This window comes from Macrotis lagotis, chromosome 4 (assembly GCF_037893015.1).
Source record: "Macrotis lagotis isolate mMagLag1 chromosome 4, bilby.v1.9.chrom.fasta, whole genome shotgun sequence".
In the NCBI taxonomy this organism is placed as follows: Eukaryota; Metazoa; Chordata; class Mammalia; order Peramelemorphia; family Peramelidae; genus Macrotis; species Macrotis lagotis.
The window spans coordinates 180,512,199-180,539,068 of NC_133661.1; the positions used below are offsets into that span (position 1 = coordinate 180,512,199).

Genomic DNA, 26,870 nt, shown 5'->3' on the forward strand with positions numbered 1-26,870 from the left:
AAAATGATAATCAAGTCCCTCTGATTCTGTGAGTTAAGATATTATATCACCCCATGTGTATTCTAATTTTATACTTATGAATAAACAATTATTTGCTGACATCATAAATGCCATTTTAATATATGTAAAGCTCTAGATAACACAGTATTTAATTACCAATAATGCTAATTTTTTCTGCTTGAATTAACATAATATTATTGCTAAGCCTGCAACTGGTTGGAAATATCTCATGCAACCAGATACTAAACCTACATGGACAGCTAGGTGGTATAGATAGACTACCATACCTGGAGTTAAAAAGACTCATCTTCTTGGGTTCAAATCCAGTCTCAGACACTTCCTAGCTGGATAACCCTGGTCAAGTCACTTAAGTCTGTTTGTCTCAATTTCTTCATCTGTAAAATGAGCTAGAGGAAAAAAAAATGGCAAACCACTTTTTTAATTTTTAATTTATGGAATAAAGCAAGCAATTCCATACCATAATCTAATTAAAAGGAGAAAAGCTGTCTGCATCCAATAACAACCGATAAACAGAAATATATTTATAATAATTTCATATATATATATATAATGTAAATAAATGTAAATAATAGTATTCATTATGTTTGTCAAGAAAATCCCAAATGAGGTCATGAAAGCATTGGATGCAATTGAAATAACTGAACAACAAAAAAATCTGCATGATTAAAAGAACCAAATAGAAAATGTTGAATCTTAGAAAATAAGTAGCTGAAGTGATTTTTGCCCTCCCAACCTAGAAAGATGAAGAAATTTTCTTACCCTGGTTCACCATTGGTAACATTATATGATTATTAGTCATTTTACTATCAGCAACTCAACCACTTCTCAGACTTGAAACACAATGAGGAAAGCATCATGTATCATACAGAGTCCTAGAGAAGGGGTCAAGAGACATAAATGATAATTCTGAATTGTCTCTAACCATATGTGCAACCCTGAACTTATCACTTCATCCCTTTGAGTTTTACTTCAAAAAATAAAAAGATTATGATAAAATATAAGGTCCTTGAGTGAAAACGTTATTTCATTTTTTCTTTGTATCTGTAGTACATAGCATAGAGGCTGACATGTAGTAGCTATTTAATAAATGTTGGTTAATTGATTGGCTAGTGGATTGCTGATTGATTGATTGATTGATTTAGATGATCTTTTGAGGTTCCTTTCAGTTCTATGACTTGAGCAGTTTCAGTGGGGTTTTTGGTACAGTCATTTATGTCAGTCATATCCTATGCCAAACTTTCCCTCTATTACTAGATATCATTTTTATCATACTTTCTCTAAGATATCTTTAAAACATTGATTTTCAGCATACAGCTACAGATCCAACAAAAGACATGAGATTTAGCATCCCACTTAATTCTGACCAGAAGTGGGACTAAATGAAACTATTTGAGGCTTAGTTTACCTATTTCAACAGCTAGGATCATAGTATAATAATCTATATTCATTACCCATCATGCTGATAAGTGAGCATTTGTCCTGCATGCTTCATAACTAAACTTGTAGTCAGTTAACTTCTTGAAAAAAAATTCACAAAAACTTAGAGACTTGATTGAATGGCTCTTGGCTCTCAATAAACCTGGTGTTATCTTGCATGCCTGAGTGGTTTATTCTTTCCTTGCACTTTTTTGTCAGGCTGTTCCTGGTTAAGTAGGCTGTGTACACACAGAAATCTTCCAGCTGACGGGTTTAAACCATGACCGATCCACTCACTTGAGTCCCTAGTGGAACATTACAAAGGGCTAGAGACAGAATGATTTGCTGGTTCCCTCAAGGGCTAGAATCAAAAAGACAAATTATAGTTACAGAGATTGTGCCTAATCACAGGGAAAAGCATTTCTCAGGATGGCCCATTTTTAAAACCTACCTGTCACCTCTGACCCTGGAGAGGAGACAATGTGGAAATTAAGGGTAAATGAGGAAAGTAGAAATTGATGACTCAAGATGTCACCTGAGTGAGAACACCAATCTCAAGTCTCAGTTTGACTTTTGTGAGACTTACAGAAAATATTTATTCCAATTTTTCTTAGATATCCTCAAACCATATGAAAGAATAGGACTGATTAGAGACATCTTTATATTTATCAATAGATAATATCATTGACCCATAGGAATGCACTAGGTGTTATTAATGCCATTCAATCCTAATTGTTTCACAGTGACTTCATCTCCCCCCCTCCCCATGGGATTTAAACCTAAGCTATTTTGCCTCAGAGGGTCAGAACAGTAGAAAGTTGTTCACAGGGACCAAGAATTTATGGAAGATTATCCCCAGTTACCCAAAATTACAGTAATCACCAATCCACCCAGGGTTCTGGAAAGTCTTCATGAGTGACCCCATCTTAAATACATTTCTAATATGCTTATCACCCTCAAATGCTAGGATATCTATTTTTTTCAAAATGGTAGGGAAAGACTATCATTTGACTTCAATCAAATCTTTTTAATTCAAAATTATAATAGATCATTTACCACTACTACCTAGTATAGCTAATATAATAGTCAGATGATAATGATGATATTTTGCCCTTCATCCTCAAGGAAGATCATGACATCAGGGAGGTAATTCCATGATAAGCATTAGAATTGAATTTGAGTGAGGGGGGTGCTGTGTTGTCATTTTCTCCTCCAGAGTCATCTGGATCTAGAGACCAGATTTAATAAAAATAAGATCATGGGCAAAAACAGAGCTTTTTTTATAACCAGATAATTATAACAATATTATTTTATAATTAAAACAAGATTAAATATTAAACTCTAAAATATAGAGTCAACATTCACATAGGTGATATCTACATATGCATATATTTGGAAAACAGTACAAAAGGAAAAGGCAGAAAAAGTCAATAATCAAAAAAGATCAAGTCAGAAAGCATTTAAGCGTTAGCTATTCAAAAATAAAAACAGCCTCTGCTGTTAAGAAACATTCTAATTAAGGAAGATAACACAAAAAGAATATGAAAAGCAGAGATGAAGATGGGAATTATAGCTACATGTTGTCCATTAAGAGTCAAGCAGAGGGGCGGCTAGGTGGCGTAGTGGATAAAGCACCAGCCTTGGAGTCAGGAGTACCTGGGTTCAAATCCGGCCTCAGACACTTAATAATTACCTAGCTGTGTGGCCTTGGGCAAGCCACTTAACTCCATTTGCCTTGCAAAAACCTAAAAAAAAATTGCTTAATGATAATACTTACATTTAATAATTACTTAATACACTTAATAATTACTTAATTATAATAATAATAATAATAATAATAGCGGTGTGACCTTGGACAAGTCACTTAATCCCATTGCCTTAAATAAATAATTTTTTTTAAAAAGATTCAAGCAGAGCCAGGAGAAGAATGAAGATACAGTTCTGGATCCAGTATCAAAATGGTGATTTAGAGAAGAATTTACTAATTAAAGAAGGGGATCATAGGGTCAGAGAAATGTTCCAGAGTAAGAAGGCCATAGACATTAAGGGAATACCCAAAGTAAAAGGTAGCTGAGGTATGATAGAAAGTTCCAGAGAATCAAAAGTAGAGCTGGAAGATGAATAAAGGAAACCATCCTGAGCCCTCTTCAAAAATGGAGGTTTTTAGGAGATGAGTGAGAGATGAAAGTCTCAAGGATGATCCTTACTAAGAAGGTCAGATGCACAGAGGGATGTTCCTGGGTGAGAAGACAGCTGAGGTAAGGAGTTAAATTCAGAAAGTCAGAAGAAGAGTCATGAGGGAAATAAGGAAGAGTTGGTGCCGGAATAGTGTGAAGATTTCTACTTTTTTTCCTTTTAAAGATTTTTATTTATTTTGAGTTTTGCAATTGTCCCCCTAATCTTGCTTCCCTCCCCCCATCCTCCATAGAAGGCAATTTGCCAGTCTTTACAATTGTTTCCATGGTATACATTGATCCAAACTGAATGTGATAAGAGAGAAATCACATCCTTAAGGAAGAAAAATAAAGTATAAGAGATAGCAAGACTACATAATAAGATATCAGTTTTTTTTCTAAATTAAAGGTAATAGTCCTTGGTCTTTGTTCAAACTCCACAATTCTTTCTCTGGATACAGATGTTATTCTCCATCACAGATAGCCCCCAATTGTCCCTGATTGTTGCACTGATGGAATGAGCAAGTCCATCAAGGTTAATCATCACCCCTAAGTTGCTGTTAGGGTGTACAATATTTTTCTGGGTTCTGCTCATCTCTCTCAGCATCAGTTCATGCAAATCCCTCCAGGCTTCCATGAATTTCCATCCCTCCTGGTTTCTAATAGAACAATAGTGTTTCATAACATACGTATACCACTTTGTTAAGCCATTCCGCAATTGAAGGAGATTTGCTTGATTTCAAGATTACTACTTTTAAATATTTGAAAAATTGTCTCATGGAAGAGAAAATATATTTTCTGGTAGGCCCTCAAGGGCAGAACAAGGACCAATGAGCAGAATTTATAAGTATATAAAAAACACAATTAAAAGAGGAAATTACCAATAAAAGTCTTCAAACAGAAGCTAAATGAACATATGTCAGATATGTTTTAGCAGAAATTTCTTAGGGGTATGGGTTGAACCATATGACCACTAGAGTCTCATTCCATTTCTGAAATTCCATGATTCTCTAATAACCAGAGTTGTCAAAATAAAATGGCCTGCCCTGCCCACAGAGCTAGTGAGTCCCCTGGCACTGAAAGTGTTCAAACATAAGATGAATCAAAGTATTCACTACAGGTAAAGATTGGATTGGAATACACCTAAATCCCCTTCCAATTCTGAGAGTCTAGGATTGCTTAGTGCAAAACAACCAGCTGGAATGAGAATATTCCTTTTTAACCAATTATTATAGTGTCACATGCAATGTAATTTTCTCATTTTACATCTTTTTCTTTACATAATCTTTGCAATCTTAAGTAAATCATTTAACTCCTTCCAAGTCTTAGACCCTTCAAATTCTAACATTTCATTTCATTCTTTACTTCTCTATTCTATTCCATTCCATCCCATCCAATTTTATGCCATACCAATCTATTCCGTCCCAATATTCCATTCTACTTTTTTGTTCTGTTCTATTTTTACTCTGCTTTGTTATTTCTAGGAGTCCTTATTATTTATGGAAATTATATAAAATTGTCTGTACACATATATATTTATGTACATACATACATATTTATACACACATATGTAAATGTATACACATATATTCCTCTGTTTGGCATTTAGAGATCCTCAAAAGGTGACTCCCCACCTTCCTTTCTAGACCTTTTACCCATTACTCCCTTTTACATGCTCCATATATTGTCAAAGTGACTTTTTTGTCCCTCATCTGCAACAGTCCATTTCCCATTTCTGTGGCTTTGTATTGGTTGTCCTCCATGCCTACAATGCTCTCCTTCCTCACTCAAGCTGATATTACAGTGCCTGGTATATAACAGACATCTAATAAATGCTAGTTGATTTGATCAGATGAATTTCATTCTTAAAATCCAACAAATTCTATATAAAGCCTTCTAAATCCGCCAAAATTTTACTGCTCCACCATGCACCTCATTGTAAATGTTTTGCATAAATTTTTATATGGATCTGTTGCCTCCCCATAGAAATTAAGTTCCTTGAGATATGATTTCTCTCTCATCACATTCAGCTGAGATCAATTATACCATAGAAACAATGTAAAGACTAACATAATGCCTTCTGTGGGAGGGGGAGCAAAAATGGGGGGGGGTATTGTAAAACTCAAAATAAATAAAATCTTTCTTAAAAAAAAAAAAAAAGAAAAGAAAGAAGAACCTTGAGCAGTTTTCCTTCATCTTTGTAAATTCCAGTGCCTGCAATAGGGGCCTGGCATTATAGGTATGCTGTTCAATTGATTAAATGACATTATTGCTATCACTTAATAAAAAGTCAGATGCGCTCACAGTCATAGAGGACAAGGTAGCTCAGCTTAGGCCATACTAAACATGGCTAAAATAACAGGTTTTTGTTTGGCTATAACCTGCACAGATGCATTAAGTAGCTGTTTTAAAAGGTTCTTTGTTTCCCTTAAATTAACATCTAGATGAGTCCCAGTGGAAAATATAACTAAAGAAACTACTGCTACAGGAATTCCTTCCTCCTTTTCTAAAAATCCTACTCAAGAATCTACTCAAGAAAATTCTCTTACTTGAGTCTTCTTTGATGTTTTATTCCCTCTCAGGCCCACTTTCTGTAATTTTGATCAAATAAAATTATAAAATCAATGTCACAAAGATACAAGAGACCTCAAGAGAACATCTGGCTTAGTTGCCTGATTACAAGCAAGTGACAATCCACATCATCTAGGGTGGAGAGTTTCTTATTTTCTTGGGGATTTTCTGGGATGAATCTCCCTAATTTCCCTAAGTAACTTCCAATATTTTATCATTTTTATTCAGTTTTTTAAAATGTATTTAAATAACAACTAATAGGAATCTCAATCAGGAAGAAAAAAAGTTTTAAGAGGAGAAGAATCTGACAGACTTCATCTATGATAGGATGTGAAGGGATAAAAAGAAAAGAAAAAAACAGTTAAAGTGACTCGTGTTTAAAGTCTAGAGATCGAAAAAGGTGGTGATACCTAATGCTAGGCAAAATTTTGAGGTAAATAAAGAATCTTTAACCCATATTAAATGAAAAATTGAATGAAAGAATAAGGGAATGAATAATAGCAGAAGTATAGTTTTAGAAAGCAGCCTAAATAAACTGATTTCCTACTCAGCTGACGCAGATTGCTCTACTTAGAAATACTATCTCACTCCATTGAGTTCTCACAGCATTTTTCATGTACCTTTCCTGACAGAACTCCCCGGAACCATACATCCTTTTCTTCACTGTGGCCATTTTTCATTCTGCTAGGGTAAACATAAGCTCTCTCAACTTCTACCTCTTGGTTAGAGCATTGTGATCAAATCAATACAATCTTTGTTTCTGAAAGGGCACATCAAGACCTACATTTTATTATAATATTTAATATCAATTCCACTTTTATCAGTCATCAGGCAAATGAATTGAAAAGGAGATATGAGGGGAAAACAGAAAAAGTTCTAGCTACATGTCAGCCCTCAACAAAATTGACAAGTAGTAAAGATGCATCTTCAAGGCCCTTTCCCCTCTTCTCTTTTAATCACATTCTCTCCCTCCATCAGTTTCTTCACAGCCAACCCTCCCAAGACACTCTATCCTTGACTCCCCAAGATTCCCCAAGCCTGCTCTCACAGACATGAAAAGACCTTCTTCTCTACCACTTTATCAAAATTAGCCTGCCCTGAATTTCACTCCCTTTCAGCTAAAGGTAATTTATTGTCACAAAAATAGATATCCACCTTGGTCAGAGGATGCCTAGTATTACAGATTCCATCATCAGAGAGTAATAACTTGGGCATTTCAGAATGGCAGAGAGAACAAGCACCCTTCTTATATTCTTCAATCCAATCCAATGGATGTATTTATTTTCTTTACATATAAGACCATGGCTATACATAGAGTACAGAAGGGCCTGAAGAGCTTAGCAAGTCAGAGAGAAGTTTATATAGTGATAGACTTCTCTCTACCCTCCTCAAGAAACAAACCAATTTAGCATATATATATATATATATATATATATATATATATATATATATATATATATATATATAATACTAAGATCAAACTCTCCACCTCAGAATCTCAAAATAGTTTACTTCTGCTACTGTTAGGGACTGTTGTGTGTGGGAGTGCTGTAAAACCTTCATCATCTGGTGTCCTTGAGCACCAGAGCATTATTTTACTAAGTGCCATGGGAGTGGGAGTGGACCAGGGACTGGGGAGGATATTTAAGCATTTGTATTTTGGTAAATAAAGATCTTGGAGACCTTGGTTTACAGGTAGAACATGTCTCTCTTGCCTCTGGCTCCTTCAGTTCTCACCTGGGGAAAGGATAAGGGAGTCCAAAACAGGACTACAACCAAAATAAAACCTTTTGTCAACTTTATCCTTTGTTGTCAAGTAGGACCAATGACATCAGGAAGGTGACAGACTGATTTGCAAGTGAATTGGATTTAATTAATGCAAGACTTTGCAAAGTAACCAGCAAAATGGTTCTTCCAGAGCCATCTGGTTCCAATGACAAGATATAGATTAGGATGCCTGTAGATGCCCCCCTCCATACAGAGACTTACTAGGAGAGAAATTTAAGTTCTTGGAACCCTTTCACCTATCACCTGCCGCACATTAACACAATTTGGACTCTCTATCTCACCTCTTTACTGGTAGCAGCTTGTTGGGTTTTTTGTTTTGTTTTTTGTTTTTTTGGGTTTTTTTGGAAAGGGCATTTCCGAATTGATCTGACCTGAGTCATCCCTTCAAAACTCAGATAGGATAGATCTTGGCCCAAATTCTAAACATGTTAGGTGTCTCAGGGAAATGAATTCTGCAACTCAGGTCCTAGTCTTTTATGTAAGAGGTAAGAGGCAGCACAGCAAAATGAAGGGAAGAAGGAAAGAACCCTTGCCTTAAGATCAAAAGACTTTTGTTCACATTACAATCCATCATAGATTTAGAAATTATTGATAATGGAAGAGTGAATGAATATAAGTCATCTATCCCAGGGTTTCTTAACCAGGGGTTCATGAGCTTGGTGTTGATCTTGTTATTTTAATAACCACATTTCAGTAGAATTGACTTTCTCTGTGTTTTATTGCACTTTATTTTAGGCATTTAAACAACATTATTCTGAGAAAAGATCCTTAGATTTAACAATACTATAACACACAATCACACAGGGTAAGAAACCCTCATCTAGCCCAATTCCTTCATTTTATAGATAAGAAAACTGAATCTCAGAGAACTGGGTGTCTTGCCCAAATCTTGAAGCAGAACTGGGATCAAAGGATGAGAGATCTGACGCTAGAAAAGATCTTAAGAACTATGTGACTCTCATCTACTCCCCCTTCTCATTTACAGATGAAATTAGTGAGGAACAAAGAGATGAAGAACTTTACCCAAGGACTCTTAAAAAGGAAACAGTAAAGTTGGCATGTGAACTCAGGGTCTGACTCAAGAGTCAGTGACCTTTCTACTGTCCAACTAGAATACCTAGGCAGGGCTTCTTTCTGACTACCTTTTCACATTTTTACAATTACCTTTATTTATCTTATTTATCCTCTTCAATGCCACTTCAGAATCTCCAGAATTTCTCTACTATCCCACAGAAGTGGGATACCCTAAGATACCCTAGAAATTTACTCCATCACTGGGCTTCTCACATTGGAAGTATTTTCAATCCCTATACCTTCCTATCATTGATTGATTCTTCCCAAAATTTCCATTTTTAAGAAAATTAAAGGAATTTTAGGGAAATTTTTATTCTTGCAATTGTCAAAAGGTTCCATTTTGGTTATAAAGTAAGCAAAATCTTTTGAGATTCCATGGTGGGGGAGTTTGGTCTTAGTATCCCACATATGGTTTCATTTTCTTCCAGATCCCATTTCTGACTCTTAACTTTCTCTGCTCTGTGTCCCATTAGGTTACATTCCCCCAATACCATTTTCAGATTATGTTTATGTATTACTGACCCCCATTAGAATGTAAGCTCCTCAAAGGCAAGGACTGTTTTTCTTTCTAAATTTACTTACATTCCTTGAAATCAGTATAGTGCCTGAAATATGGTATATAGCTTGGACAAGTTATTTCCATCTCTAAATCTCAGTTTTTTCATCTGTCAATTAGGAACACGAATATTTGCATTTCTTACCTCACAAGTATGTTAGAAGGATTAAAGGAGATATGGGTTAAGCACTATATTAATGGTAGCGAAATATATAAATGTGAGCCAACTAGATGGTACAGAGTACAGAACACTGTGCCTGGACTCAGAAAAACCTGAGTTCAAATCCAGCCTCAGACTGTGATCTTTCTGTGTCCACTGGCAAGTCACTTAATCCTGTTTGCCTCAGTTTTTTCACTTGTAAAATGGGCTGGAAAAAGAAATGGCAAGCCACTCCTATACCTTTACTAAGAAAATCCCTAAAGGGGGTCAGGAAGAGTAAGATATAACTGAAAAAACTGAGTAAACAACATAATGATTATTCTTAAATTAAGAATTAATTTAAATTAAATGAAGAATTAAGAGTAGATTACTTAGCACAAGGGTCAACTTTAAAATCTTAACTAAGTTCCTCAACATCCATCTCTCTGATTTGCCTCATTTTCCCTTTGTTATTGGTACCCATTTCTTTTCCTTTCAAGATATCCAGTATCTTTATGTTCTCCATCACCACCACCATCACTCCCAAGTAAAACCTTTCAGGAGGGGATGTGGAACTTCTGCCACCAAAGTGATTGCTAATAACTCAAGGAACTTAACTTGCCTTGGGGGGGGGGGGGGGGGGGAGTCCATACTTAATACTTTCAAAGAAGCTTACAAGCTCTAAATCTTATTTATACGCTAAATATTAAGCATAATACTTTCCAATGGGAAATAGGAGGGAAATGTAGTGTGGTATGGGTGGAATCCTCCCTCTGGTTTTCTGGTAGATTCTGGTTTATACCTAAACACATATGTCTCTTTATTAGGAAATCTTTTCCCTTGAGATAATCAGGAAAATCTGCCTATGTCTGGGTAAATTAGGAGACAGATTTCATGTCATTATAAGTAACAGTTTCCTAACAATTTAGCTATCCTGAAAATGTAATATAGGAAGTAGTTTTCTCAGCAATAGGGATTTTCAAGGGGAGGTGTGTGGGAACAAAGGCTATTCTAACGGACCGCCACCTGGCAGGAGCTGGCATGCCACCCTTAGAGATAAGGTGCACCGGAGTCCTTAGGAGTTGGACATTCTGCGCCACAGACCAAGGGCACAAGACACACCTCCCCCCCTAACATACCCCCTTATCCTGTAATGCAAGATGCTGAACTTACCCTGCTTGTGCACTCCCCCATTCCCTCATTATTTTTTGTTCTACCCCAGAAGACCTAACAGTATATATGTAATAGCTAAGCAGTAATAAAACTGAGCTGGAGGCATAAGGCAGTAGTGGCTTGATTCCGTATTCTCAGCTCCCCTCTGGGAGGGAGGTCACCGCTGTGGGCCCCAAGGTGAAGCAATCCACAACAGAGGTGGAAAGATTACCTGTCAATGATTTGGTAGCAGGAATTCATGCTTCAGGAATAGATTGAACTAGATCATGAGGTTCCTACTAAAATTTTATGATTCAAAATTCCAAGATCATTATTACATCTTCAAATATATACTAAATTTCTTTACAACAAAGACCAAGTGGTCTATTTTAATTCCTTAATTATAAATGTAGTGCTCTACACAGCAATTATAAGATCTGGAATAGGTTTTTAAACTCAAAAGTATAAATAGCTCATGTTTATAAGGTGCTGTATTAGGCAGGATACTGTAATGAAAAGAAATGAACCTTGGAGACAAGAAAACAAGTTCAAATCCCTCCTCTGACATTTATTAGTTCTGAAACAGTAGATGAGATATTTAACTTTTCAGGTCCTCCTGACTCCAGGGCTGCTGCTCTATCTGCTGCACCACCTAGCTGCCCCAAATATATTGGTTTTGTATAGATATAGGATCTACACTGTCCAAGCCACTCAAAGCAATTATAGAAGGTTGTTGAGATCCATATCACTTGTTCTTTTAATATATACTTTAATCTTCTAGGTTCACATGATCTTGGCAGTGGTCTTTATCCTCTAACAATTATGCATTTATGGATATCTCTAAAGCCTAAGTCTTGAGTCAGAAATTCATGATTTACTAGATAACTGTTGGAAGTATGCAATAAACTAATTTTGAATATTAAAAAAAGGATTGGAAATACCCATTTCTCAGGATTTTTGTAGGTTGACCAGTTTTAATGAAAGGAAATTGAAAGGCAAAAGTAGTAAACAAGAAATAGGAAATATAATAACTTCAGCCTCAGGTTTACTTGAGTTAGTACATATGTTTTATTGCCATGTACTTTTTTGTTAAGTCAGCATTGCTTCTGGGGGGGACAGAATGTGGAAAAGGGTGAGAAATTCCTTCCCTTGTACATTTTTGTGGAAATCATTTGAAAAGAATAACAAGGAATAGGTCAATTTTACAGACTACAGATTGTCTCTTTCTGACATAAGTCCATCCTCCTGGGCCTTAGTTCCCCTATCATCTTTAATGCAGCGTAGTCATTGGATCCCAAGCATGAATTCTCTGTGTCACCAAAGACTGGTAGAAATTTACAGCTCCATAGGAGGTACTGATCTTCTGATAAATAATCATCCTATAGAATCTCATTAAATAGACATAGATTTTCCTTACCACCTCCCCAATTCCTATTACATCTGTGATGAGGAAAGTGATTTGTAAACTGTAAAACTCTCTGCAGCCATACAATGTTAATATTGTATACCCATATAACTTTTTGTATATGAGCAATGTACAGAGTGCTTTTTCCTAGCAACTATACTATCCACAGTGAAGGATTTAGTATATGTGAGCAACAAGGTAATATAATGACTGGAGGATTGACCTTAAAGTCAGGATGATTTTTTTGACCTTTGTACTTGAAGAAGACCATGATATCAGGGAGGTGATGCCAAGACAAGCATGTGAATTGTATTTGAGTGAGGGGGTGCTATGCTAAGTCACCAGCCTCATCTTCTCCACCAGAGCCCTCTGGGTCCAGTGACCAGACATGAATCAGGATGACTAGAGATGCCCTGAATGTGAGGCAATCAGGGTTAAATGACTTGCCCAAGGTCAAATAGCTAACAAGTGTTAAATGTCTGAGGCTGTCCTTCTAACCTCAAGTCAGCTAGATGAAGTCAGAAAGACCTAGATTCTTTTTTTTAAGGCAATGGGATTAAGTGACTTGCCCAAGGGCAACAGCTAGCTCATTATTAAGTGTCTGAGACTGGATTTGAACTCAGGTACTCCTGACTTCAGGGCCAGCACTCTATCCACTGCAGCTGCTCCCAAGCCCTAAATTCAAATTCTGTCACTAATACCTATTAGTGATGTGATTATCAGCAAATAATTCAATTGTTCAGTGCTCTACACAACTTTCTAATTCTCTTAATTAAGGCTGAATAGTTAATCAGCACCAGTGAAGAGTGTTTCCAAACTAGAGAGTTTTTCTAAATTGATTTCTTGTGTAGAGAGCTTCCTTTGTAGAAAATCATTCCACTTATTGCAGATTGGCAATTGACCAGTAACTGAGTTCAAATTTGACCTCAGACACTTAATGGTGTGACCTTGGGCAAGTCTCTTAATCCCATTGCCTTAAATAAAAAAAAATTTTTTAAATATAAAACTAATAAAATTTATGAACCACTGACTCACTTAACTAAGAAGAAGAAAAATGAAAAGAAAATTATCACTCTTAAAAATGAAAAAAAGGAAAATTCATAACAAATGAAGAAGAAATAGAAAATCTTAATAAAAACTACTTTGCCCAATAATATGACAAAAATCACAATTTAAATGAAATGGATATTTATAAAACTACAAATTATCCAAATTAACAGAATATAAATAGAGAATTTAATCTTGATGGATTCTCAAATAATTAAGAACAATTAATTACAATATTACCCAAAATTTTTCAAAATAGCAAAAGAAAATTTATATTAAAATTTTTCTATGATACGAATATAGCCTTGATACCTAAGTCAGAAAAAAGAGGGAAAAAACTACAAATGCAAAAAAGTTTAAATAAAATATTATTAAAAGCATTACAGCGACATATCTAGCATTTCAGGCAACTGGTTGGTTCAATAGATAAAGCACTGGACCTGACTCTAGGAAGACTCATCTTCCTGAGTGTAAATCTGGTCTCAGACTCTTAGCAACTATGTGACCTTAGGCAAGTCATTTAGCCTTATTTGACTCAGTTCTTCATTAAATAGAGAAGGAAATGAGTGACTGCATTTAGGATTTTCTTGGCAAAAAATTGGAAATGGTTTGTCATTTCCTTCTCTAAGAAAATCCTAAATGCAGTCACAAAAAGTCAGAGACAATTGAAAATTTACTCAACAACTTATCCTATGACTAGGTTAAACTTATACCAGGAATATAGAATTGATTTCATATTAGGAAAACTACAAACCTAATTGCCCATATTAAATAAGAAAAACAAGAAGTCACATGATTATGTCAATAGCTATAAAAGGCTCTTTAAAAAATACATTTTTCTGATTTTTAGAAAACACCAGTAAACTTTGAAATAAATGACTCCTAGTATATTTCTAAAACCAAGAACCTAGATCATATAAAATGAAGACAAATTAGAATACTTTCCAATAAGAATAGGAATGATCCAAGAATACCCATTGTCACTGTTCCTATTTAACACAGTCCTAGAAAAGCTAGGTATGCTTTTATGAGATGATATGATGGTTTGCTTAAAGAACCCCAGAGTCATCTAAAAATTAATTGAAAAATAATAATTCCAATAAATTTGAAGGATACAAAATAAATCCACAGTGTCTGTATGTTTATTTATGTTTGTGTATATGCATGTATATGTGTGTGTGCACGTGCATGTGTGTGTAAAATAAAACCCAACAGGAAGAGATAGAGAAATTCCATTTAAAATAATTATAGAATGAATTGAGTGAACTAGATGGCTAAATTGGGCCTAAAGTCAGGAAGACCTGAATTCAAATCTGCATTTCTGGACAAACTATTAATCTCTATAAAATCTACTGGAGAAGGAAAAGGAAAAGTACTTAAGTATCTTTGCCAAGAAAGCCCCATGAATAGTATTCACACACTATGGTTCATGGACTCATAAAGAGTGAGACAACTAGATGACTGAACAGTAACACACCATGTATAAAATATTTGGCAGTCTACTTCCTAAGATACACATAGGAACTATATGAATGTGACTACAAAGCACTGTTCATAAAAATACAGACCTAAATAATTGCTCACAGATAGGCCACTGTTTTAAAAATAATACTACCTAAATTAATTTACTTATCAGTACCATACCCATTAAATTATTTTTAAAAATACTCCATAGGACTAGAAAATAATAACAAAATTCATCTGGGAAAAACAAAAAGTCAATAATCTAAAAGGAAAAATAAAAAGTGGAGATAAGAAGGACCTCAGAACAAATGTCAACATGTACTACAAACAAACCTAGTAGCCTAGCAACCAAGTAACCAAAAAACTTTAGATACTAGGATTTAGACACTATTTGATCCCCAAAATTTGGGGAAATAATAGCCATCTGGCAAAAATTAGGTTTGACCAATACTTCACACCACATACCTAATGGTATATAAATACAAATTAAATACATGAACTAAAAAAAAGAAAGGTAATATCATAAACAAGTTAAAGGAACAGTGAAAAATTTGTCTTTCGGATCTATGGAGAAGGCAAGAGTTCCTGACGCAACAAGACATAGAAAGAGACAATATAAGAGAAAATAAAAAAAAATTGTTTACATAAAATTTTAAAAGTTTTGCATGAAAAATCCAATATATCTAAGATTAGAAAGGAAGAAAAAAGAATCTTGCAGTAAGTTTTCTAATAACGTTCTGTTTTTCAAGATATATTTGGCCGAGGGCCAAAACTTAAAACTTAAAAATTAGTCTGCTATATTTAGTCAAAAGTTCAATTAATTCACCCCTAAAAAGCACCTAAATTCATTGAATTTCTAATCTCCAATTGACAAAATTGGTTAAAGGATATGAACCTACATTTTGCAAGAAAAGAAATCTAAGCTATCAACAACCATGGTACAATGGTCCAAATCATTAATATTAGAGAAATGCAAATTTAAGTGACTTATTTTCCATTATACACCAATTAGATTGGCAAATATGATAAAGAGGAAAATAACAAATGTTGGAGGAGGGCATGTGGAAAAATAGGTACACTGGTGTCCCCAATGGAGGAATTTTAAACATTTTGGAACTTTATCTAAAAGTTCTTCAATTGTGCATGCCCTTTAACCTAAGGATACTACTATGATCTTATATTCCCCCCACAGATTAAAGAAAGAGGAAAAGGATTTATATGTTCATAAATATTTAAAGCAGTTATTTTGGTAGTGGCAAAGAACTGAAAATTAAGGGATTGTCCATAGTTTATAAATGTAAAGAGATACTATTTGGTATATAAATTAAGAAATGATTCCACAGAAACCTGTCAAGATTTTATTTGAACTAATATAGAGTGAAGTGAGAGGGACTAGCAGAACCATTAATGTATACACTATAATATTAATATTAGTTTTTCTAAATTCTGAAATACTTAAGATCTCTAATCAACACAATGATCAACTATGATTCCAGAGTATTAATACTGAAGAATGCCGCACATTTCATGACTGAGTGATGTTGGACTAAGGCAGAATGAGAAACCAATCTGACCAATATGGGAATTTGTTTTGCTTGGTGATGCATATTTGTTATAATGGTTTTATATTTTTAAGTGGGGGGGAAGAGAGAGAAAAATACTTAATTGAAAAAATTAAAGAAATATCTATTCAATAGAGTCATAAAGGGTCTTTAGCTAAGTGTAGGAGAATAACACATATAATGAACTATTCAAAAGTTTTGTTTTCTAAAGATGTTCTTATTGTCTTTTAAGTTTTTCTGATTTTTTTTTTTGCATTTTCTTTTCTAAAGAAGAAAGGAAAAGCTGATCCATGGACCATATCCATATTGAACACTGAGTACTTTTGGCAAGAAAGGATCTTGCTTTCTACTTCGGGAGAAATCCTAATCATGATCCATACCTAAAGTTTCATTTTAGAAAATTCCTTGGTATTTACTCTGGCAGAGTCAGCCAAAGTATCTTCCTCCCCTGTGAGAGTCAAGCCTTCTGAACAGACTTAGATCTATGTGAACCTCAAGTCCCTTGGGCAGTTGACAGAAGTCTGGGTCATAGAATTTCATGTAGGTAGATAGGAGACAAAGGATTTTCACTTTACAGATCAGGTTCAGTGAGACTAGATGACATGCCCAGGATCACTCATAATTAATAAAATTAACTCTATTGGCAGAATACATCACTTTAGTTCTTAGCTATATCCTTGTATAGCATTATCCATTAACCCTTATGTATGTACAAGAAAGTTGAACCTGATCTCCAAGTTCCTCTCAGTTCTAAATCTTATGAGCCTATATAAAGAACTTAGATGTTCTATTTTTTAACACTTAGAGTCTACCCATTAAAACCTTGGCTTTAAAAAAAGGGGGAAATTATTTCATTTAAGTTATTTTAAATATGGAAACTTTTTCCAACTAGGATTAGCAGTCAGACTCCAGCCACTTCCAGGTCTTAATTAAAGTGTCTAAGAATCACTAGAGTTAGTAAAAAGCTTCATCTTAATGCATAGACTGAATTGTAGAAATTCCATATTCACTTTGTTTCTTGTTGTTCTTGTATGACAAATTTTAATTAAGATTCCAAGCAAATTTGCTTTACTTCTTAATACTAATATAACCTCCTTGGCCTGGCAGATAACCATGTGATATTAAGAATTCAGCCAGTTGGGAGGAGTTATGAACTTGCTAATTTTCTCTGTATTGTTCCAATTTTAGTATATGTGCTGCTGAAGCAAGCACAAATCTAAGTATTCTTTAATCGACCACATTTGTGAAATATATCTCAACTTGATGTATTATTTACGAACTAAGTTTAATTACCCTATCAATAAAGTATTACTTGAAAAGAATTTGGCATAAATTTGACTTTGATTGTTATTTACTATATTCTCTCTAGCTATATTGCATATTTCTTTTCAACAAAAAAAAAAATCACTTACTGTTTTACTATAAAGTGTTATTGTGCTCAGATAGATTTTTCTCTTCCCTTTGCCCTATGTCAGGAATGAGTAATCTTTTTTCCTGCCAAGGGCCAAAACTTAAAAATTAGTCTGCTATACTTGGTCAAAAGTTTAATTAATTCACCCCTAAAAACCTCCTAGATTTATTGAATTTCTAATCCTGCCTGGGATTGCCTTAGCAGCCTAAAACACCACATGTTTCACAGGCCTTAAACAGTCAGTAACCAGAGTTTCCCCACCCCTGACCTAATGCTTAGTAGTTTTCAGGAATGGTGTTCTTTTTTTCCTTTCCTTATTTTCTTTAGTTTTTTAATTGACTTTTCTCCCAAGGACAAAGCCAGTCAAGTTAGCTATACATCAGAAATTTGTTTGCCAGAGATGTCAATATTTCTTGATTATTAAAGGATATTTTTGAAGGGCTGACTAATAGGAGCAGTAAAAAATTTAATCAATATCTGAGTTCCAGAGGAGTCAAATATTTTTCTCTACCTCTGCTCCTCCAGAAAGCAAAATTTCAAGTAATTCACTAAAACAAAGATGAGATAGGTTCAAAGAAAGTCAGTAACAGGATCCTCTCATGACAAAACTATTCATTGTACAGTATGGAGCATTGATCAGTTTTTAAACCTCCACTATGGAAAATTGCATGAACCTCAAAAAATCTGAACTCTAAGTGGAACCAATAAGAACAATCAAGGGAATAAGTCAATGATGTTGTTTAATCTTAATGAAATTGATTTTGACTTGCAACAAAAATGACAGATAAAAGATAGTTTAAGAATTGCACTGGTGTCCAAAGAACACGAAAAGCTCTAGAGGAAGGACTTGGTGTTCTGGGTATCTCCTCCACAGAGGGTTTCTGGGAGGGCTCAGAAAGACTCACAGAAGATCAGAAGATATGGCTGGATTGTAATCTGTTCTGTTAGATGGAGATTGCAATCAATGAAATAAGTTCATTAAAGTATTGATATTTTGGAATAAATTCTCTCAAAGAGCTATTATCCTAAAGTATTCACTTCATGATCCTTAACACAATATACCAACTTAAGTAAAATAACAATAGTGATAATATTGATGTGTATTTGCTCATCCATAGAGTAAATCTACTATTTTCACTACTTAAGTCCTGCCTTACCATTGTTAATTAATTTTTCAGGGCATCAACTCAACACAATGGAAAAAGCACTGGATCAGAAATCAGAATCTACATTCAAATTCTGCTTCAGCAACTACCAGTGTGATTTAAAGCAAGCCTCTCTACTGCCCTGAATTTTAGTCTACTCACCTGCAAAAGTAAAAGATTGGGCTAGATGACCCCTAAATTCTCTTCATGCTCTAAATCTATCATCTTATGATTAATTTCCATATATGTTGCATAGTTTGCTTTTCTTATCTATATTAAAAGACTGTGAGTTCCTTGAAAGGATAGAAAATAATACTTCTGTAACCCAGGGTTGAATATGTCATGTGCAAAGCTACCCTTACTGCCTCCCACCAGATATGTATTAGCTCAATATTTGGGTACTTTGGGTATGACAGTGCCCTTTACTGTTTTGTCCAGTCCTGTGTGTGTGACCAAGCACTAAGAAGGCTTGGTGCTTAGGTGATAATGATGGTAATAGCAATCTTATTGGCTACTGAGCTGAAAAAGTCAATGTCTCAATGAGTCTTTAAAAATGAATGACCTTGGAATTAGGAGCTGAGTACAAATCTGCTCTCAGACATTTACTAGCTATGTGTCCCTGGGCAAGTCACTTAACCCCATTTGCCTCTGAAAAAGTAAATAATCTTTCATTTTACACCTAGCAAATTGGCAAAAAGGACAAAAGATAAAATAGACTATGATGGAATGGGGAAATAGGTACACTAACACACTGACAGTGGAGATTACAAATCAGTATGACTATTTGCAATTATGCAATTTGCTATTATACAAAAATATTGATTAAGATATCTATAATCTGATCCAGAGATTCTACTACTAGTCTTATAACAAAAAGCAATTATTGAAAAGAAGAAAATCCTCATATACACAAATAATATTTTTAGCAGCACTTTTGTGATGGTTAAGAAGTGGAAACAAAGCAGATGACCATCTATTGTGGCACAGCTAAATAAATTGTAGTACATGATTGTGATGGAAAATTGCAATACTTGTAAAATACAATTAATGTGATAAGATACAAAAAAAAGCAAAAAGAAAAGATTAATACAATATCATGCAGAAAGAAGTAAGATAAATTATATGCACAATGACGACAACACTATAAAAGGAAAGCACAACCACAAAACAAAGTTGAATATTGCAAAAAGTTAATATTGCAAAAAAATAAATATTGCAAAATTATTTTTTAAAAAGGGGAAAAAAGCTTAAGAGAGAGAGAGAGAGATTGAGATGAAGACACCCCTAACCTAACCCTTTTTTAGGTTTCTTCAAAGCAATGAGGTTAAGTGGCTTGCCCAAAGCCACACAGCTAAGTAATTGTTTATTTTAGGTTCTTGCAAGACAAATGGAGTTAAGTGGCTTGCCCAAGGCATCAAGTGTCTTAGTTCAAATTTGAACTCGGGTCCTCCTGACTCCAGGGCAGGTACTCTATCTACTGCACCACATAGACACCCCATCCTAACCCTTTTGTAGAGGTGGAAGATCCATTGGAGAGGTACATTACATATACTTTCAGACATTTTAGATAGATTGATTAATTTTCCTAATTGATTATCAACAAATAGACTATATTAGAGGTTATTAGTGCTACTTTTGGAGTTTGTTTCTGTCAAATGAATGTCTGTGAGTCTTCTGTGTTTGATATTTTTAATGTAGGAAATTAATTTCTGTCTCTTAATTGTTTCATAGTATACATTGGGTACATTTTAACTCTCCTCTTTGATAAAATCTTATACATATGTTCAAAGTGAAGCTGTAAGTAGGGATTTAAGAAGCTGAAAACTGGAAAATCAAGTCTAACCTCTCACATTAAAGTCTAAACTGACCCAGGAATGAACCTAAGTCTCAACTCATCATTGTACATAGAGCAAAGGCACCCACAGATTTTATTCTTAAATTTCTCTTGCATATTTTACAATTCTCTTACACAAGACAAATTCACATAATCTAGCCCTGAAAGTTGGCTGAGGAGTACAAGAGTAGGATTCAGAAGACCTGAGTTCTGAGTACAGCTCTGTTACTTATTAGTGGCCATGCATAATTAACTTGATCTCAGTTTCTTTATTTATAAAATGGGAGTTATATCATGTGTTTTGACTAATCATATGACTATTTTGAATATAAAATAATTGGTCATGTATATGGTAATTTACATAACAATTATCATTAATGTACTTCTGAGCACATTATGTTACCAATAAATATGTGCTGAGTTTAATTTAATTTTATCCACATTTTTGGAATTTAATAGGTTTAACATTGAATTTAAGCCCCATTTGGATCCCAGTGTTTAATTCAAACAACAAACAAAATGGAAGCATGCTGTCCCTCTCCCAGTTTTTGTCCTTGGACTCTAAATGCTCATCTATCTTCATTAATCAATAAAGACACAAATTGCTGTAACTGGATGAGAGGGTTGGTTTTCAGCCCAAACCGCAACTGAACGTTAAGAACAGAAAAAAAACCTCTTGTCACCAAATTGTTATTGAAAAACTCATACAAAGCCAACATTAGTTTCAGTCAACTTAGAACACAGAAGGTAGCTTCATGTGAAGGCTAAAAGGCAGTTCCTTTCAACCACAAAAACCTTTATGATATACTCTAACATTCAGCCCTGAACCAGATAGGTTATCTTTTAAGAATATACTTTATCCTCACTGAGTCATAGTCAAATGAGTGCAAACTATAACCTTTGTAACTGTTAAAGTGGCCCAGATTCATTGATTCAAATAAGAGAATATTCATGTAGCTGAGACAGGACAGTCTTCATCATCCTCAGAAATAATTAGAATCAAGGACAAACCTCTATCCCAGCTGTGTCAGAATCATATCCTCTGATCATTGGTACAAGGGATACTGACTCAAACCATGTGAATCAAATACACCCTATACCCCAGATGTATAAAGGCACAAACTAACACAAAGTGAATACTTTAAGTGTGACAAATGAATTTGTGATGTTAATGCAAATCATTTAAGGTATGTTTTGTAAGAGTCAAATGAGAAAAATGTTTGTTAATTCACATGGGAAAGACCTCTTTTTGGTTGTTCCATTTTCATTTCAATTTAGTGAAGAGTCATTGAGCTCTCTTTCCACAATTAATTAGAGAAGCACCACCTCTACAGTCAACAATTATGATGAAGTGAAATATCTCTGGTTAGTTCAGCACCAGTCCAATGGACAGCAATCAGGAAAGAAAGATCAGGAATATTTGCAAAGGGTTTTCCCTGAGGTCAGTTTTGTGGTTTTGGTGGTCTAAATTGCTTCCAGAGTGAAAATAAAATCCAGGAGTTGTCTTCTATTTTTATCCCTGGACAATGACTGAGTGCATCAGGCTTTCCTGATCTGTCTTTGTGTCTCTATTCTTCCTTCAAACTTCCCTATTTCTGATTAAAGTACTACCACAAGTCATCCAGGTTCATAACAACAGAATTATCCTTGATTCTTCACTCCTCTTTACCACTACTACCACCCATATCCAATCAGTTGCCAACTTCTTAATTCTACCCAGGCAGCTTTATGGAATAATGGAACTGAATTAAGAATGTTTCAAGTTCAACTATATCCTTCAATAGTTACTATCTTTGTAACCCAAGGCAAATCAGTCAATCTCTAATACTTGAAATAATAATTATAAAGTGCCTGGCACACATTAAGCACTATTCAAATGTTTATTCTATTCCTCTTCCTCTAAAATATATGTAATATATTATATAATATATACCTTTCTCTATTCACAAACTCATCATCTTCTTTCATCTTGTCAATTCTTCTCCCCTAAAAAACTGAAGTAGGCTCTTAATTGATGTCCCAAATTAGGGGGTTTTTTTTTACTTTTCAATTCATCTTTCCTAGGGTTTCCAAAGAAATTTTCAAAAGCACAGATCAAAAACAATGACATTACTCAAAAATCTCCAGTGAGCTCCTATTGACCCTCAAATAAAAGTTTTCAGTCTGGCATTTAAAGTGATTCCATGATATATCTTCCTTTCCAGTCATTTCTTATTAGTCTTCTTCATACACTATCCATTCCAGTGGCATTGATCTAGCTGCTGCTGACATTTCTTCTCCCTTCTTCACCCATTCACGCAGGCTGTCCCCCATATCCATAATGTTCTCTCACTACTCTACCTCAGTCTTTAAAGATTTCCCAACTTCCTTTGAAGGACAGTTCAGATACTACTTCATAATGATCTCTTTTCTATTCCCACAGTTATAAGTGGTCTTTATCCCATTTGAAATTCCTTTGTTTTATTTTGACAAATAGCCAATGAATTCATTCCTTTTGCTTAACCATATTTTGTTTGTTACAAGAGGGCTCAAGAAAGAGAGGAGGACCTTAATAGCAATACTAAAAGGAAAATGGGAAAATAAAGAAAGATAAGAGGGGTGGCTAGGTGGCCCAATGGATACAACACTGGCCCTGGAGTCAGGAGTATCTGAATTCAAATCTGACCTCAGACACTTAATAATTAGCTAGCTGTGTGGACTTGAGCAAGCCACTTAACCCCAATTCCTTGCAAAAAAAAAAAAAGATAAGAATATCAACAAAACCAAAAATACAAAGTTCAGAAGGGGACACAGAAAAGCAAAGAAGCTTGTTTACCACTGTGTTAAATTTAATGAATGCTTTTATAAAAACTTATTTCTTAATCTTTGTTTATAAAAATATTTGCTGTTATTTGCAAAGTTCATAAGAAAAAGAAAAAATTTTAATTATTTTGCATTATGCTGTGTGTAAGCAAATATGCTTTCTTAAGTTTCAATATCTATGTAATTAAATAAATAAATCAACACCACCATTACCACCACCATCCCCAACAAAAGGAGCACAAGCTCCTTAAAGGCAGGGGTGATTTCATTTTTGTCATTGTATTCTGAGTGTCTCATATAGTATCCTGAATATTACAGATTATTAATAGATGTTTATTAACTTGAAGTTAATCAGTTCATGCAGTACTTCAGTACATCAAAAAATTGTAATGTTAACAATCTGGTTATGTCCTCCATTTATGTACCCTAGGATTAGCTTGAAGTCATATAGGGAGAAGGATTTTAAAGGGATCTGCTCCTTTGTGCTTTAGTAAAGAGTCTTCATGAAAAACTCTGATTAAGAATTTTTTATGATATTGATATTAAAATGATTGTTTTATTCTATAAATTAAAAAATAAAATAAATCAAAATAAATAAACAAAAACAAACAAAAAATATTCATCCTCTAATAGCCCAGTCCTCAATTGATGAACTGCATTGTTTGCTAAACTAGTTCTTAGATTTCATTAGAAGCACAAAACCTTTCCAGTCCTGTAAGAGCAACAAGAGTTTACTCTTGGCTATAATGAGCTTTGAAAACCCTTCCAAAATGAAGCATGTGGTCAGTCAGTTAAATGTTAAAAGTGTTTACTATGTATTAGGTACTGACCTGAGAATACAAAGAAAGGTGAATCTAATGAGGAAGACAATATGCAAATAATTATGTATTTTTAAAAGCTAGATAAAAGGTAAAATGGAAAAAATCAACAAAGAAAATGCAACAAAATTAATGATCAGGAAAGATTTTTTGTAGAAGGTAGGGTTTTAGTTGGAATATGAAGAAAATTAGAAAGTTACAATGGGAATATAAGGAATAATTACATTACAGCCATGAGGGGCAGTCAATAAAATGCCCATAGTCTGGAGATGGGATTTCTTGTTTGAGGAAAAAGCAAGGAAGTCAATTCACTAAACTGTAGGGTACTGTGTTGTGGGATGAGGATGGTAAGAAATAAGGTGTAAGAAGACAGAAAAGAGTGGGCAGGTTATAAATGGCTTTGAATGCCAGAGAGGAAAAGTTTTATACATTCAAAAATAATAAAATATACAACTCAGTACCATACCATGACTAATTAGAAGGGAATAAGAGAGAAAAGTAGATGAAAAAAGAAAGAAAATGTCATCACCTGCTGTAAAGAGCTGTCATGTGAAAAGAGTTGTGATAGCCCTGGAGAGGGAGGCAAGAACTAATGGATGGAGTTTGCAGAGAGTCAGTTAGGGTCAGTATAAGGGAAAGCTTATTGAGAGCTAGTTAAAAGTAGAATATGGGAGTACCTCATAAAGAAATGAGTTTCCTATCACTGTAAGTATTCAAGCAGAATCTTGATAAACAAATGACAGAATTTCTAATCAGGTACAAGTTAAACTAAATGACCTCTGAAATTGTTTCCATCTCTAAGAGTCTGTGATTCTGTAATGAGAATTCAATAGTAGGAATTTCTAAGTTTCCAAAGATAAGATGAGCCAAAAATAATCTTTGTTAGATTCTTCAGAGTTAGAAAGGTTTAGTATTATTCGACCAATGAAGTTCAAATACTGACTGAGCAGAGAATGGAGTGGCTCATCATTTGATTTATATGATTTGCTTCTTTGAGCAGCACACCTTTCATCATCTAAGAAAGAGGATGAAGTGAAGGATTTCTTCTTCTTACATGAAAATAACATTACATATGTTGGATTCATACATTTGGCTCATAATTAGAATTTAAGCAGATAGTCTTTTTTTACTTTAGACTAGTGACTTAAAATTTATTTAAGATTCATGGAGTTTTTGAAACAATTACAATTTCATTTCTTCATTAATCAAATCATATAAATATCTATTTCAATGAAATAGATTTAAAAAAAGACATACAAAGATTACATTTACTATATGAGATAAAACAGCTTATCCTCCTTAACTGACAATTTCTTTTCATAGAAAAACTCTTTAGGGGAAAAAAATGGTTTTTTGTATTTTAAACTTGAGCTCCTTTCCTTTTCCTTGCCTGGGTAGTTTTACAACCACTGAAAATGGCTCATTTTACCTCTTGTTAGGTGCCCTGCATTTGGTTTTTTGTATTTTAAACTTGAGCTCCTTTCCTTTTCCTTGCCTGGGTAGTTTTACAACCACTGAAAATGGCTCATTTTACCTCTTGTTAGGTGCCCTTCCATGCAGGATCAGGGGGCTAATTACACATGCCATTAACCAAATGTAGTTCCAACTAATTGACAAAAAATATTTTACACCAGCAACTTTTGAAGAACACAAAGGAGTATAATACAAGGGCATAATTCAGAAGGTTTCTCCCAGAACCTGAAGAAACACTGAATGCTCATTGCTCCTCTACCCAATTCTAATATTTGTCTCTAAATTGGCTCTATTATGTAGTCTTTAATACAGTGCTCAATAAATATTCATTCATTCATTCATCAATATTAATGATTTTATTATGTTCAAAGCACTGAGCTAGGTCCTGGGGAGGATATAGAAAATAAGAAAAATACAGCTTTTTTTCTTTCAAAGATCTTGCAATCTGCCATGATAGCTAATTTGTTAATGAATCCATGCCTTCATAGATGTCCCTTTAATACTTGCTTCAATAATGCATACTGAAATCCATCCTTCACCTTATTCTATATGATTCTTCTCTGACTACCCATCAATTGTTCATAGAAGTTATACTCTGCACTTGCTGACCTTCTTTAGGGTCTTTTGTTATTGTTTAAGTGTAGCATTAAGTACATACTTGGTTGCATAAAAATTTCCTAGATGAAATACTTATTCCCGTTCTTGTGTGATTTAGGTAGAAATAACTACAACAAAAAAGAAAAAAAGACTGTGTTATGAGACAGGTATCAACAAAATATTTGAGGGATAAAGTGAGAAAAGATAGTACTTTCAAACTTCATGGAGAGGCTGCAGAAACATTGTGGGGAGTGTACTCTAGATGGAAAGTTCATCCGAGCAATGTAGCAAAGGTGGCAAAGTTCAGGGTACATTTTAGGAATGGCAGTAATTCAGTTTAACCAATACCTAGAGTACTTCAGAAAGAATAGTGTGAGATAAAACTAGATCCTAGCAGTCCTTGAATCCAAGATAAAGAGTT

General features: G+C 34.4%; 1 long non-coding RNA gene across 1 annotated transcript in view; it reads left to right on the plus strand.

The window, feature by feature from the left end:
- Window positions 1-26,870, plus strand: part of LOC141520098 (uncharacterized) — a 53,230-nt gene that overhangs the window by 14,968 nt on the left and 11,392 nt on the right. The window contains exon 2 of the long non-coding RNA XR_012477545.1: window positions 18,959-19,095. This is a non-coding gene — a long non-coding RNA (uncharacterized LOC141520098). The remainder of the gene's footprint in view (window positions 1-18,958; window positions 19,096-26,870) is intronic.